The sequence below is a fragment of the Citrus clementina genome, unplaced genomic scaffold (assembly GCF_000493195.1).
Source record: "Citrus clementina cultivar Clemenules unplaced genomic scaffold, Citrus_clementina_v1.0 scaffold_5, whole genome shotgun sequence".
In the NCBI taxonomy this organism is placed as follows: domain Eukaryota; kingdom Viridiplantae; phylum Streptophyta; class Magnoliopsida; order Sapindales; family Rutaceae; genus Citrus; species Citrus x clementina.
Window position 1 is genome coordinate 39045242 of NW_006262201.1, and position 13785 is coordinate 39059026.

The 13785-nt window shown below is 32.6% G+C and overlaps 1 pseudogene; it reads left to right on the forward strand.

The window, feature by feature from the left end:
• The first annotated feature begins 220 nt into the window (after positions 1-220).
• Positions 221-8046, forward strand: LOC18040918 (annotated as a pseudogene).
• The last annotated feature ends 5739 nt before the right edge of the window (positions 8047-13785 follow it).

Sequence of the window (13785 nt, forward strand, 5' to 3'; positions counted from 1 at the left end):
TTTTAAGAAAGAAAACATATATATGATCCGAATCTTACCAAATTAAGTTATGGCTTGTCCATCATTAGGTGAAAGGTGGAGGTGAAGGATGAGATAGGAATCGGGATTTGATTAAAGCATCGCCTTTAATGAGGCTATAATGAATAAATTAATTAAAGGAGAATAAAGCACGTTGATTGATGGCTTCTCGTTTGGTAGAATGATTGAATCGAAAAGACAAATGACGTTCCTTATTCAGAAGGATAAAGAGGGGTGTATGTAGAATACCGGTGAGTGGTCTTAGAAACACCCATAAAACGATGCACAGTTGTGGCTGATCAAAAACTGAAAAGAAGGAGGGATGTATTTGGATCATTATACGGTGATTTTAGCATCGCCAGATATAGAAATTGGGCCAAAAGGAGGCCCAACATTGAATCACGTGCTGTCCACGTGCGATCGCTTCTTCGTCTCTTTCTCGCTAATCATGAATTATAGTCAACCATGATTGAGGCATTGAAGCATACACATATATATGGAATGCTCCAGGAGCACCTAACAAATTTTCCCTCTCATGCTCGGACAAGTCTTCTAAATCAACTAAGATGAAAATTACAGACACAAGGACTTAACGGAAAAGCTCACTCGAAACTCATAAAAAGCTTTCTTTTTTTTTTTTTAATAAAAGAATTTTTAAAAATTATCCAATAAAACAAATATAAATGAAGCTTATTTTCTCATCTTCTCTTTTTTTTTTTTTAATCTCAATTTCTCTTCTGTTCTCGCGAGAGGACCCGAGCGAAGTTTGCTCTCCACTTCGTTTTCAGGTCATCTTCTTCATTGGATCTAATAAATTACGCAGGAGCTAATCACGTTTCATTTTTTTTGGCTTTTTTCACCTATCGTTGACCTTTCTTTACTCTTCATTTGACTTCTACTTTACAACTACTGATCTTTGGTTAATTCTGATTTCTAGGTTCTACGGGACATTTATTTGAAGGCAATCCCTCGGAAACTAGGTATTAATAATTGTAATAATTATAATTATCTATTAATTTCAGCTTATTTATCAATTTTTATTTTTATTTTTTATTAATTAAGTTGTTGGTGACACAGCTTTGATAAGGCTAAAGGCCACGTGACTAATGCTGAATTAGAGAAAGCTGTGAAGGAGTTCCGGCAAAGATGCAGTAACATTTCTAGGATTTGCTGGTATTATTTTTTTAATGTATTTTAGATATGTGTTTGTGATCGAGTTGTTGTTAATTTTAATTCACGGTGGATGTGGAGCAAAATCACCGACTCTCGAGTGCAAGTGGGTTTTGTAGTTAGTAAATTAGCGGCCAAGTATAATTGTGTGTTTATTAAACAATATAGCTCTTGTGCTTTTAAAATTAAGCAGACGTGCAGGAATCTGGAACATAGCCTTTATTAAGTAAAAAGTATGATTGTGATATAATGAATGTTTCATGTGGTTATTGGTGTTAATTTGCTCTTCATTTCTCTCTTTGAGGGGGTTTTGGATTGGATGTTTAGCATTGGAAAGAGTGTCAGTGGATTTCCTTTGGTAATAGCAAAGTCTCCTTTTGTTTAGAGTTGTAAATTTAATGCCAAAAATTCTGTCTAAGTTGGTAATTTTTTTCCCCTCGTGTATTTGCTGTAGTGGGTGATTGAGATTTTAGACAAGCCCGGGGTGGAAGAGCCAGAACCTCCATTCAAGGTGAATGAATATGTCATTTGCATGAAAGGCTTGTGTGAAACTTGGTTTGACTGGAAGCTACAGTTTGGTTTTGAATTCTCTTGGTTGTTAGTTTTATCATTCTTGCTGTTTTACTTCCTGTTTGGAGTGCCCGTGAATTCTTTCTGTTTTCTTCAAAGAAGGTATTCCCACGTTAGTTATTCACTGTTGTTGTTTTCCCCCCTTTTTCCTTAAAATAATATGATCTAAAGATGTCCTATGAGGAAAACTACATAATAACCATGGTACAAATTATCCAATTACGAGGACAATGTCTTTTATTATATGCATTCTGTGCGGACTGTTGTTTTAGTTTATTTTTGCCGCAATGTTATCTTCTTTATAGCGTTTATGATCATAATATATTTTTTCTGACAGCTGTTTTTGAGAAATTCTTGTATTCTAATTTTGGGATACTTGATATTAGTATGATGACATTGCAGTTCATTGGAAATGTACATGCGGATGAACCTGTTGGTCGTGAGCTTCTGATACTTCTTGCAAACTGGATTTGTAATAACCATATGAAGGATCCCTTGGTATTCCTCTACTCCTTTTTTGTTCAACTTTGATTTAATTTCTTCTTTTCCTTGACTGATTTGAAAATTATAATATGCTTTATCTGCAGCTTGGCTGCAAGCGTGTTGCCATATTTGACTGCTTTCTTGTTTTGAAACTGTTGTTTACTTGCACAAGTATAAATGAATATTTCATAGACTCTAGATTTTGTGTTGTCCAAATGCTTATCTTAGTCTGGATTATTCTTTGGTCTCTCTAGGTGAGGTTGATCGCGGAAAACATGCACCTTCATATATTTCCGTCAATGAATCCTGATGGGTATGCCCTCAAGAGGCTTGGTAATGAAAACAATACTGTTCTAAATCGTGATTTTCCATACCAGGTGACTTCTTGCAACTTTGGTTTTCTTACATCTTTTTTCATGAAAACCAAATTGAACCTTAAAATTGTACTTCATAAGTGATTAGACTCTTCTGAGCAAGAATTCACACATTAAATAGTAGGGTCCCTTTAGTTTCTTATAACTTGATTAACGAATGACAGCTATGAACCAACTAACAGAAATACGAGAAAGTGGGCTCTTTCCAAATTGAGTCATATCCTAAATTGAGAGAAAATAGGAACAAGTCCACTTAAAGTTTTTTTCTTTCATTCTTAAATGATTTTATCAAACCTTGAAGAATTCTTCTGCTGTTCAGGATTATAAGGTGTACTTTAAAAAAATTTCAAGTACTATATACCCAAAGTTGAAATATCTTGCACTTCAAGTGTTCATCTGATTCAGGAAACTAAAATGTTATATGATGGCTCTTTAATATAATTTTAGTAAAATGTTTTTTTCTTGCTTCTTAAAAAATAAAAATAAATGAAAAAGAAAACTTTTAGTAGGGGGACATCTCAATCAAGACTCTGCTCAAATGATAGAGTTCATATCACCTAGTAGGGGGACATTTCAGATTTCACAACTAACTATATTGCTAGATTTATTTGGTTTTCTCTTTTTTGTCTGATATTGAAAAGGGGTCTCTGGGTTTGTATGGTTTACTCTTTTAATTTAATGGTACAACGAAATTTGACCAGTATTATGCTACAGTTCTTTCCTATGAATAATGATGAGGTGGCGTGTCAACCTGAAACAAGAGCAATTATGAGTTGGGTGCGACAGATACCTTTTACAGCATCAGCCAGTTCGAATGGGATAATTTTTCCTATTCAGTCTCTAAACTGAGTAAAAAGGTAGACATGGTGTTGCTGGTTCTATTCTATCCATGCTTGATGCTTATTCTTGTTCCTTTGAGCTGTGTTAATTCCCTAATACCTGCTATAATCAAAAGTCTGTTCACCAGAAAACAATTTCCGGAGTGAAGTACCTGCATTCTGATATTTGTTTTGTAACTTGCGAGAGAACCAGTTGAAGCATGAGGAATACTTGCTCAGTTTCCTTTGTTCTTTGGCTCTTCTTCTTTTTCTTAATTACTTAAATATAAGAGAGGGGGGTAGTGCCTAGGAGGTATAGAGTATAGAATGACTTAGAAACCATAGGAGAGTTAAGAAACAACAAACTCATAAAGGAAACTGTGTTGCTAAGATGGTGAGTGCACAAGTTGATTGTTCCACATGATGGATGACTGAGATGCACCACAAGTCTGGAAGTTAGTAATTCTTAGTGAATATCATTGGCAAATTGTTGTTTCATTATGAGTGAAGCTATTAAATGGGTATGGACTTTGACATTGTCTATCTGACAGGCTCACATTACCTCTCATGAATGTTGATTTGTCTATTTGGTTATAGAAGTGTTGGTTCAGAAGACTATGCATGAAATTTGGAGACAATGGTCCCTGATTGTGGCTTTTGTTGTTTACAAGGTGCACTTGTTGCAAATTATCCATGGGATGGCACTCAAGATAAAAGGTGATTTTTTACATTTAAGGCTCAGTATTTTGACTTATAACTTGAATCGTTCTGTGTTCTACCTTATTTTCCTTTTTTCTTGTTTACTTCATGCAGTACTTTGTTACTGTTTGTCTATCACAAAGTCATGAGTTTATTTATCTACGGTAGGTTAGGTTATCTTCAAATAAGATTTTATTGCTTATTTAAAGAGTCATGTCAGTATTTAAAGTTTTAAAAACACTCTAATTAAAAATCTTCAAATTCCATTCTATTGTTATGATTGTTTGCTTGTCCATGTGGTTGATACTGTAGGTCTACAGTTAACCTAACTTTTGCTCATAATATGATCTTTAGGGTTGGGCATTGGGTCGGTTCAGATTGGTATTAGTTACAAACTGAAATTTTTGGTTCGGATCGATATTGATTCTACCGGGAAAAAATGAAAACACCGAACCGTTACCAGACCAGAAATGTTGGATTCAGTTCCGGTTTGGTTTTTTGGTTCTAGACCTTATTAAAAATTAAAAAAAATTGCTGCAAAAATTTTATTCTTTGCATATTTTATCATATTTTTTCCATGATCTTTGTTATAGTAGATCAAAAACAATAAAAATTAGATACCAAAGAATATTATTAAATTATTAATTCAAAATAAAATCTAAACATAATAAAATTTAAAAAAAGAAAGCACATAATAATTTTTTTCCCACCAGTACAACAATACAAACTAAAAAAAAAAAGCAAAGAAAAACAAGTAAAAAAAAAATTTGCAAAAGTTGAAAGGTGGATGATGAATTCATTAAGCAGCAGCGAACGGGAAGCATAGTTGCAAACCCGACTGGGGAGATTTGGGGTAATGGTGTTCAGTGATGGGGAATTATGGTTATATATATATATATATATATATGTATAGATATGTATGTATGTATGTATATGTTATGGTGTGTGCACATGTAATAATAATAATAATAATAATAATGTTTTTTCACCTGTCAATAAATTTAAAAAATAATTTATTTGTTTTTTAGGTTCAGTCTTTGGATTTAAAATTTAGAACCGAAAACTAAACTGGTAATTTTTTTGTTCTGGTTCAGTTCTGCCCGCCCCTAATTCAAACGATTAAGTATTTTCTTATTTTTGCAATAATGAGGAAATTTGGTTCTTTAGATCCTCTCTGTATCGTCAACAATTAATGGCACCTAATCATTGGTTCTAGCTTTTCAACGTTTTGGTATATTGAATACAATCCCTATTTGCATCTCTTTATTAATGACCTGTTAAATCAATTTTTGAGGTGGATAACCTATAGTATTAAATCAACTCAGAAGAAGTTCTATTTGAGCATTTCAGTGAAGTTTGTATTACCTCTTATTCTTAACTATTTTTTCTGAAGAAAGTTTAATTTGGACCAATTTCAGGAGATATTATTATGGTTGTCTTGATGATGAAGCATTCGGGTTCCTGGCTAGTGTATACAGTTGCTCTCACTATTACATGTCTTTGAGCACGGAATTTCAAGGAGGCATTATGAATGGAGCTCTTGGTATGACAGTGTAGAATAATTTAGTTATCCATATAATATTAGAGAAGGGAATTGATGTGAAACTTGTTAAAGACTTAATATTCATTCTTCTAGTCATTTAACTGACAAACTAGTCAGATTTACGAGTTCTCTCTTTCTCTCTCTGGCTCTTGGATTCAATTTCATTTGTTTGAAAGTCTGGTGGTTGACTCAAGCATAACCTGCTGCAGGTATCTGATATATGATGGCTTGCAAGATTGGAATTATATATCTGGTGGCTATTTTGAGTTGACCTTGGAGATTAGTGGAGATTAGTGGGGACAAATGGCCTAGCTCTGATGAGGTGAGAAATCTGTTTTTACCATCTTCTCCTAATATCCAGTAAATTTAAGCTTGGATGAAGAATTGCACTGGAGTGTCAAAAGACTCTGTCTGATTCCCAGAAAACCTTTTTCTTTCAGTAATATCTTTGGGCAGAGACGTAGTAGATAATGAAACAATCAGCTTGTCATTGTCGTATTTGCGTGATAAGATCAGAATTTACTTGATTTATCTTTTCATTAGGGGCCCTTGCGATTATCTTAACATTCTATTTGATTGTAAGAATTAGAATGACAATATATTAGTGCCCTTCCTGCTGTCATAAATGATTCTCTTGGAGATAATAAGATCTAAGGACATACTTAGCTATTCTGCATTTTTTGTTTTTGATTAAATACATGAAGATACTTTTACTTCCTTATTTTAACGTACAAAAATTATGCTTGTTTGTCATAGTTCATCATTATTGCTATTCACCATCAGCAATATGTTAGCATTTTAAATTGTTTGTCAGTTTGTATTCAATCATTGCTTGCATGTTTTGCTTTCACCATCCGACTTTTCTTACCAGTTTGTGGTTTATGATGTATAAGTTTGTATTTGTAGATGTTTGGCACGGGTAATTTTTCTTTTGCACTGTTTTTCTTACTTTTAAGCCATCTAGTTGCTTGCACCACAAGAGAAAAAAAAAAAAGCGTCATCCAGTCATATGAGCTGTTTTCTTCTTTGTATGCAGCTTCCTACTATCTAGGAATACAACAAAATGAGCATGCTTAATCTTGTTGCGAGCCTCGTGAAGGTAGGCTTTGGCTTGCCTACTTTTTCTTCTCATATAGAGTTCTGTGATATTGTTTATTCTTTTTGTTCTTGCAATTACATTGTAGGTTCTCTAATAATTACCATGTATAATCTCATTTTTTTCATCAGCAGAATCTTGCTTGTAATTAACCATTGATTATTGTCCTAAGAGTATGGTTTTGGTCTTTATTCCAAGGGATAGATGGAAGACTATAATCTCAAATTTATAAAGTAGCCATATCAAGTGTTTTGACATTATAATGAAATGTGACCTCTGTCTATTTGGATTGTACTTCCATAGACTGGAGTTCGTGGGAGGATCTTTTCATCAGACAGTGGAACTGTGGAAGGCCATTGCCTGGCTCAATCACAATCAAGGGAAAAAATTACACGGTATTTTCATAATTTTATACTTGCATGCATGTTGTTTATATTTCTTGGTATGCATGTAATTGTCTCTTTGATTTAACTTGATTGATTTTGAAATTATTTTGGGCGGGTCATTTAAAACTGGCTTGTCTCAGCTGTTTCCCCCCCATAACCTGTACATAATACTCTGTGAACTATGTTCTACAGGTTAATGCTGGAAGAGCAGTTGCCGATCACTATCGACTGCTCACACCAGGCAAGAGATATGAAGGTATATAAAGTTATCTTTCAGGAATCGATTTATAAAAAATTCTTGATGCCTATGGAAATTTTCAAGATATTGTGAAAATGACCAAAATAGAATGGTTGATGGAGGTTAATTTAGAAGTGCTGATTAGAACTTCTCCTGAAATGCTGATACATTTCAAAATATGAGTAATAACATTTTATATTGACTCTCCCCACTACTTGTAGAATTAGTGCTAATAAATAATTTTCTGACCCAATCCTGATATGGTCTTGAACAATTTGCTGCAGTTATGGCCAGTATGCCTGGGTACAAACCGAAGTCCACGATCATCTGGTTGGAAGAAACAGCTACAGCAGATTTTATTCCCAGATATCACACTCGAGGGTAATACACTAGGAAGCATTTGTGACTGAAGCTGTGATGGTAAGACAAAGATTGTCCTGCTGGAGTTTCTTTAGGGGTTTCACATTGAAGTTTGTTTTGTTTTGATTGTTATTGCGGCATTTGTTTGCTTTTTATTAAAGATGAGACTGAAATTCACTCCTGGAAAACAAAAACAGTCAACAAAAGGGTCAGTTGTGGTATAAGAAGGTCTTCGGTGAAAGTTATGTGAAACCTAATTGTATATTATGTCATTATGTGCTATTAAAAAGCATAGTTATAGTTTTCATCTTAATTTTTTGTGCCTAATGATTGCTTGTACTGGTTTCTTTTTGAGTTTGCCATGGGCTCCTTATATGATATTGCTCTACGACTGAAATGTTGAAATGTTGAAACCTACTACATCTTCCATTCAACGCAATTAAGTCATTGTATGTTGTTACATGTTGTTGGTCTGTTGTTATGATAACATTGATGCCAATATGAGATTAGAATCATTATCTTAAATATGTTCTCATGTCACAATTATCAGTTACTTCGCAAACAATGCAAGTGTTCAAAATAAGTGTGGAGGATAAATGTATTTTAACAAAACTGTCAAATGAGTGATTATTTTGATGAGTTAATGTGATTTCAACCTTTTTATTTTAAGAGTGATGATACAGTCATAAACTCTTGTATAAATTTATTTTGTACAAATTGATGTGGTATTAATTCATTAGTTGAATGAAAATATAAAATAAATTTATACAAGAGTTTGTGATTATATCATTACTCATATTTTAATATTAGAACATAAAATTTATAGCCTGAATGATGTGATATACTCATGAGCTGTTAATTTTATATATTAATGAGAGTACTGATATCTATCCATTAAATGGAGACAGAATTAATGTTAAAAGTGTATGGAAGTACCGTTAATTCCAAATAAAAAAAAAGAAAGTAAATTTGTATGAAAATACCGTCATTTGAAAATAATAATGAAAAAAAAATACTTTAAAACGTGTGATTTTACTAATATTTCTTTTGTAGCTCTCTAACCCTCTACGTGTGAAAATTATTTTTCTTAATAATATAAAAAAAGATCAGTTATAGTCTTAAGAAGTACTTATAAATTAAAAATGATATGCCATCTTACACATAACGTTAGTAACCTCTAATGCCATGGGAAGTAACAAGCGGTCAAGCTTTATTGGAGGAGCTGTCCTACGGGGCCCTAGAAGTACTTAAGAAGTACTTATAAAAGAATTGATAAGTACCAGCTTCTTCTTCTTAATTTCATTCACATGATAAAATTGCATTTGGTACATGGTGTCAAATAAATTGTTTATCCTTTATCCTCTTGATTAATTTTTTTTAATATATAATTTTAGTTCTATTGATATATTAATGGCATGAAAAATATTCATTTTATTATTAAGATGTTTTCAGTTCATAGAATATATATATATATATATATATATATAGAATACTGTTCCAATGTTCGGGAGGGAGGCTGGTCACCTCTGCCCCCCATGTGCAGCCAAACCAAAATAATTAATAGAGTGCTGTTCCAATCCGGGACTCCCGGATTGGAACAGCCTCCTATATATATATATATATATTTGAAGCAAATCTAGATTAATTTCTTTGGAGGTTTTTTTTTTTACTTTTTATTTTTATTTTTTCATATCTCGCTGGATTTACTGATTTTTTCACTATACTATGTATACTGGATTATTATTGTTCTTTTCCAAACATAATGAATTCGCTTAATATTTTGCAGGGTTCTGGAGCCAGAAGAACAATTGTTCAATTATTTCCATTATTTACTTACATGATTTGATACTTCCCCATTTAATTGGACGACAAGTTCATACAATTTTAGCAATACTAAAAATATATACTAATTTAATGTTTAGACTTTAGAGGCTTCTTTTTCTAATAATAGCATCCTCTTCAAATAATTACAATGGTTGGTCGTTCCTTAACTAAAAGGTCGTAAAGTTGCAATGATATTTTTCTCTTCACGTGCCTAATTGTATAAGTTTGATAAAAAGGGAAAGAGGGCGAGGACCCGAGGTCGACCGCCTTTTTTATTTTAAGAGTGATGATACAGTCATAAACTCTTGTATAAATTTATTTTGTACAAATTGATGTGGTATTAATTCATTAGTTGAATGAAAATATAAAATAAATTTATACAAGAGTTTGTGATTATATCATTACTCATATTTTAATATTAGAACATAAAATTTATAGCCTGAATGATGTGATATACTCATGAGCTGTTAATTTTATATATTAATGAGAGTACTGATATCTATCCATTAAATGGAGACAGAATTAATGTTAAAAGTGTATGGAAGTACCGTTAATTCCAAATAAAAAAAAAGAAAGTAAATTTGTATGAAAATACCGTCATTTGAAAATAATAATGAAAAAAAAATACTTTAAAACGTGTGATTTTACTAATATTTCTTTTGTAGCTCTCTAACCCTCTACGTGTGAAAATCATTTTTCTTAATAATATAAAAAAAGATCAGTTATAGTCTGAAGAAGTACTTATAAATTAAAAATGATATGCCATCTTACACATAACGTTAGTAACCTCTAATGCCATGGGAAGTAACAAGCGGTCAAGCTTTATTGGAGGAGCTGTCCTACGGGGCCCTAGAAGTACTTAAGAACTTGACAGGACCTGATTGAGATTAACGGCATTTGAGATTTTCTACATGTTGATTAAAATTCGTTATTATCGGTTGCTGGCCGGCTGTGAATAACCATTTCAAATGTTAAATTGATCATTTGCTCCTTAGAAAATAAAAACCGATCATCGTTACTTAAAAAAAAAAAAAAGAGATGGGGAGAGAGAGAGAGAGAGAGAGAGAGAGAGATGATTTCAACAATGAGATTGGACAGATGAGCCCGGCCCGGCGGCTCCCGCTGATGTTACTGCAAAATGACGGGTAGGTGACAGTGGCTCCTGGCCAATCAAGTTCACAATTTTAGCAATACTAAGAATATCTAATAGTTCAATGTTTGGAAGCTTCATTTTCTGTTATTGTTGATCTTAACTAAAAAGTCGTAAAGTTTCGATTATCTTTTTGTCTTATTTGCTCTTACTGAATAAGCGCTTATTCAATAACAAAATTATGGGTGTGAGTGACAATGACTCTTGGCCAATATAAGTCAATATATACCCTATGCTGACTTGAATCGTGGGCACATACTCTACCTGTAAGCAAATCATATTTTATGAATATGAATTGAATCCAATTGCGGGATCCATTACTTTTTTTAATATCAAATTATGATAGGGTTTAAGATGAGAGGCGCACTGATAGTCAAAATAAAACTTATTATTCTATCAAATCAAAAAATATAAGCAACTCCACAGTTAAAATGAAGTACCGACATGATTTTTTTTTTTATTTAAACCGCGACAAAATTTATGTTAAAACTATATGGAAGTACTGGAGATTATAGGCTAAATTAACATCAAGCAAATAAAAAATACATGCTCCAAAGCAATACACTCTTTTTTTTTTCCAAAAAATAAAAGAGTACGGGAGAAACGGGAGTGAAAATAAATCAGTCATAAAACAAACCAAAGATGTAGCATTCATTGATATCATCAGAATGAAAGTTCAAACCACTCTTATTCAACAAATTAAACAACGAAGATTAAAAAAAAAAAAAAAAAAAAAGAGGTACAAACGAAAAATAAAACCACTCACCGAAAGAAATAAAATTACGTAAACAAACCAGCCAGACGTACATATCAGCAATTCAGCATGCATGTAAATTTTTCAACGCACTACTGCATGAAATTGACCGAAAAGTTCAATTTCTTCTATCTTCACTCCAATCTTGTACCTCATCCTTTCTCTCCCAGTAGCTGGATCATAATAATATTCCTTAAAAAACACAACCGTATCACCGGCTTGCACATTCTTCTCCCGAACAAACTTCAGCCAATCACCGGAGATAACAGGTTTTCTGTGAGGTCCTTTCGCACGGATTCTCAAATGCAATGTCCATGGCCCAAGTTCACCCTTGGCATCAAATGCCACGAATTCTCGAGGGCGCTCACCATCTGGCAATTCAAAAAAACCGTCGTCAAGACGTCTGTTCGAAACATTAAGTCTGCCACCGGTCTCACAGGCAGTGATCTTCTTTGGGTAGACCTGCATCTTTCTTGAACTAGATATTAATTCACACTTAACTGTGTAGATATCAGAGAGTAGAGAGTAGAGAGCAGAGAGAGTGTTTTGCAAGGAGAGTGTTAGAGGTCTATTTATAAGCATATGGAGGAGAGTGTTCAGTACATTCCAAACAAACAGACAGATCACAGATGGCATAATCCGCGGTTCATAATGGTACAGAAATTGATGAATTTAATGCTTGGGAACCAGCACATTAAATTGCTAAGATTAGAGCAACAACTCAATAATTGATAAGAGTGAAATCCATCACTCAATAATTGATAAGTCAATGTGAAATCCATCACTCTATAGCACATTGACTTATCAATTCTTTTATAAGTACTTCTTAAGACTTATCAATTCTTTTATAAGTACTTCTTAAGTACTTCTAGGGCCCCGTAGGACAGCTCCTCCAATAAAGCTTGACCGCTTGTTACTTCCCATGGCATTAGAGGTTACTAACGTTATGTGTAAGATGGCATATCATTTTTAATTTATAAGTACTTCTTGAGACTATAACTGATCTTTTTTTATATTATTAAGAAAAATGATTTTCACACGTAGAGGGTTAGAGAGCTGCAAAAGAAATATTAGTAAAATCACACGTTTTAAAGTATTTTTTTTTCATTATTATTTTCAAATGACGGTATTTTCATACAAATTTACTTTCTTTTTTTTTATTTGGAATTAACGGTACTTCCATACACTTTTAACATTAATTCTGTCTCCATTTAATGGATAGATATCAGTACTCTCATTAATATATAAAATTAACAGCTCATGAGTATATCACATCATTCAGGCTATAAATTTTATGTTCTAATATTAAAATATGAGTAATGATATAATCACAAACTCTTGTATAAATTTATTTTATATTTTCATTCAACTAATGAATTAATACTACATCAATTTGTACAAAATAAATTTATACAAGAGTTTATGACTGTATCATCACTCTTAAAATAAAAAAGGCGGTCGACCTCGGGTCCTCGCCCTCTTTCCCTTTTTATCAAACTTATACAATTAGGCACGTGAAGAGAAAAATATCATTGCAACTTTACGACCTTTTAGTTAAGGAACGACCAACCATTGTAATTATTTGAAGAGGATGCTATTATTAGAAAAAGAAGCCTCTAAAGTCTAAACATTAAATTAGTATATATTTTTAGTATTGCTAAAATTGTATGAACTTGTCGTCCAATTAAATGGGGAAGTATCAAATCATGTAAGTAAATAATGGAAATAATTGAACAATTGTTCTTCTGGCTCCAGAACCCTGCAAAATATTAAGCGAATTCATTATGTTTGGAAAAGAACAATAATAATCCAGTATACATAGTATAGTGAAAAAATCAGTAAATCCAGCGAGATATGAAAAAATAAAAATAAAAAGTAAAAAAAAAACCTCCAAAGAAATTAATCTAGATTTGCTTCAACTATATATATATATATATAGGAGGCTGTTCCAATCCGGGAGTCCCGGATTGGAACAGCACTCTATTAATTATTTTGGTTTGGCTGCACATGGGGGGCAGAGGTGACCAGCCTCCCTCCCGAACATTGGAACAGTATTCTATATATATATATATATATATATATATTCTATGAACTGAAAACATCTTAATAATAAAATGAATATTTTTCATGCCATTAATATATCAATAGAACTAAAATTATATATTAAAAAAATTAATCAAGAGGATAAAGGATAAACAATTTATTTGACACCATGTACCAAATGCAATTTTATCATGTGAATGAAATTAAGAAGAAGAAGCTGGTACTTATCAATTCTTTTATAAGTACTTCTTAAGTACTT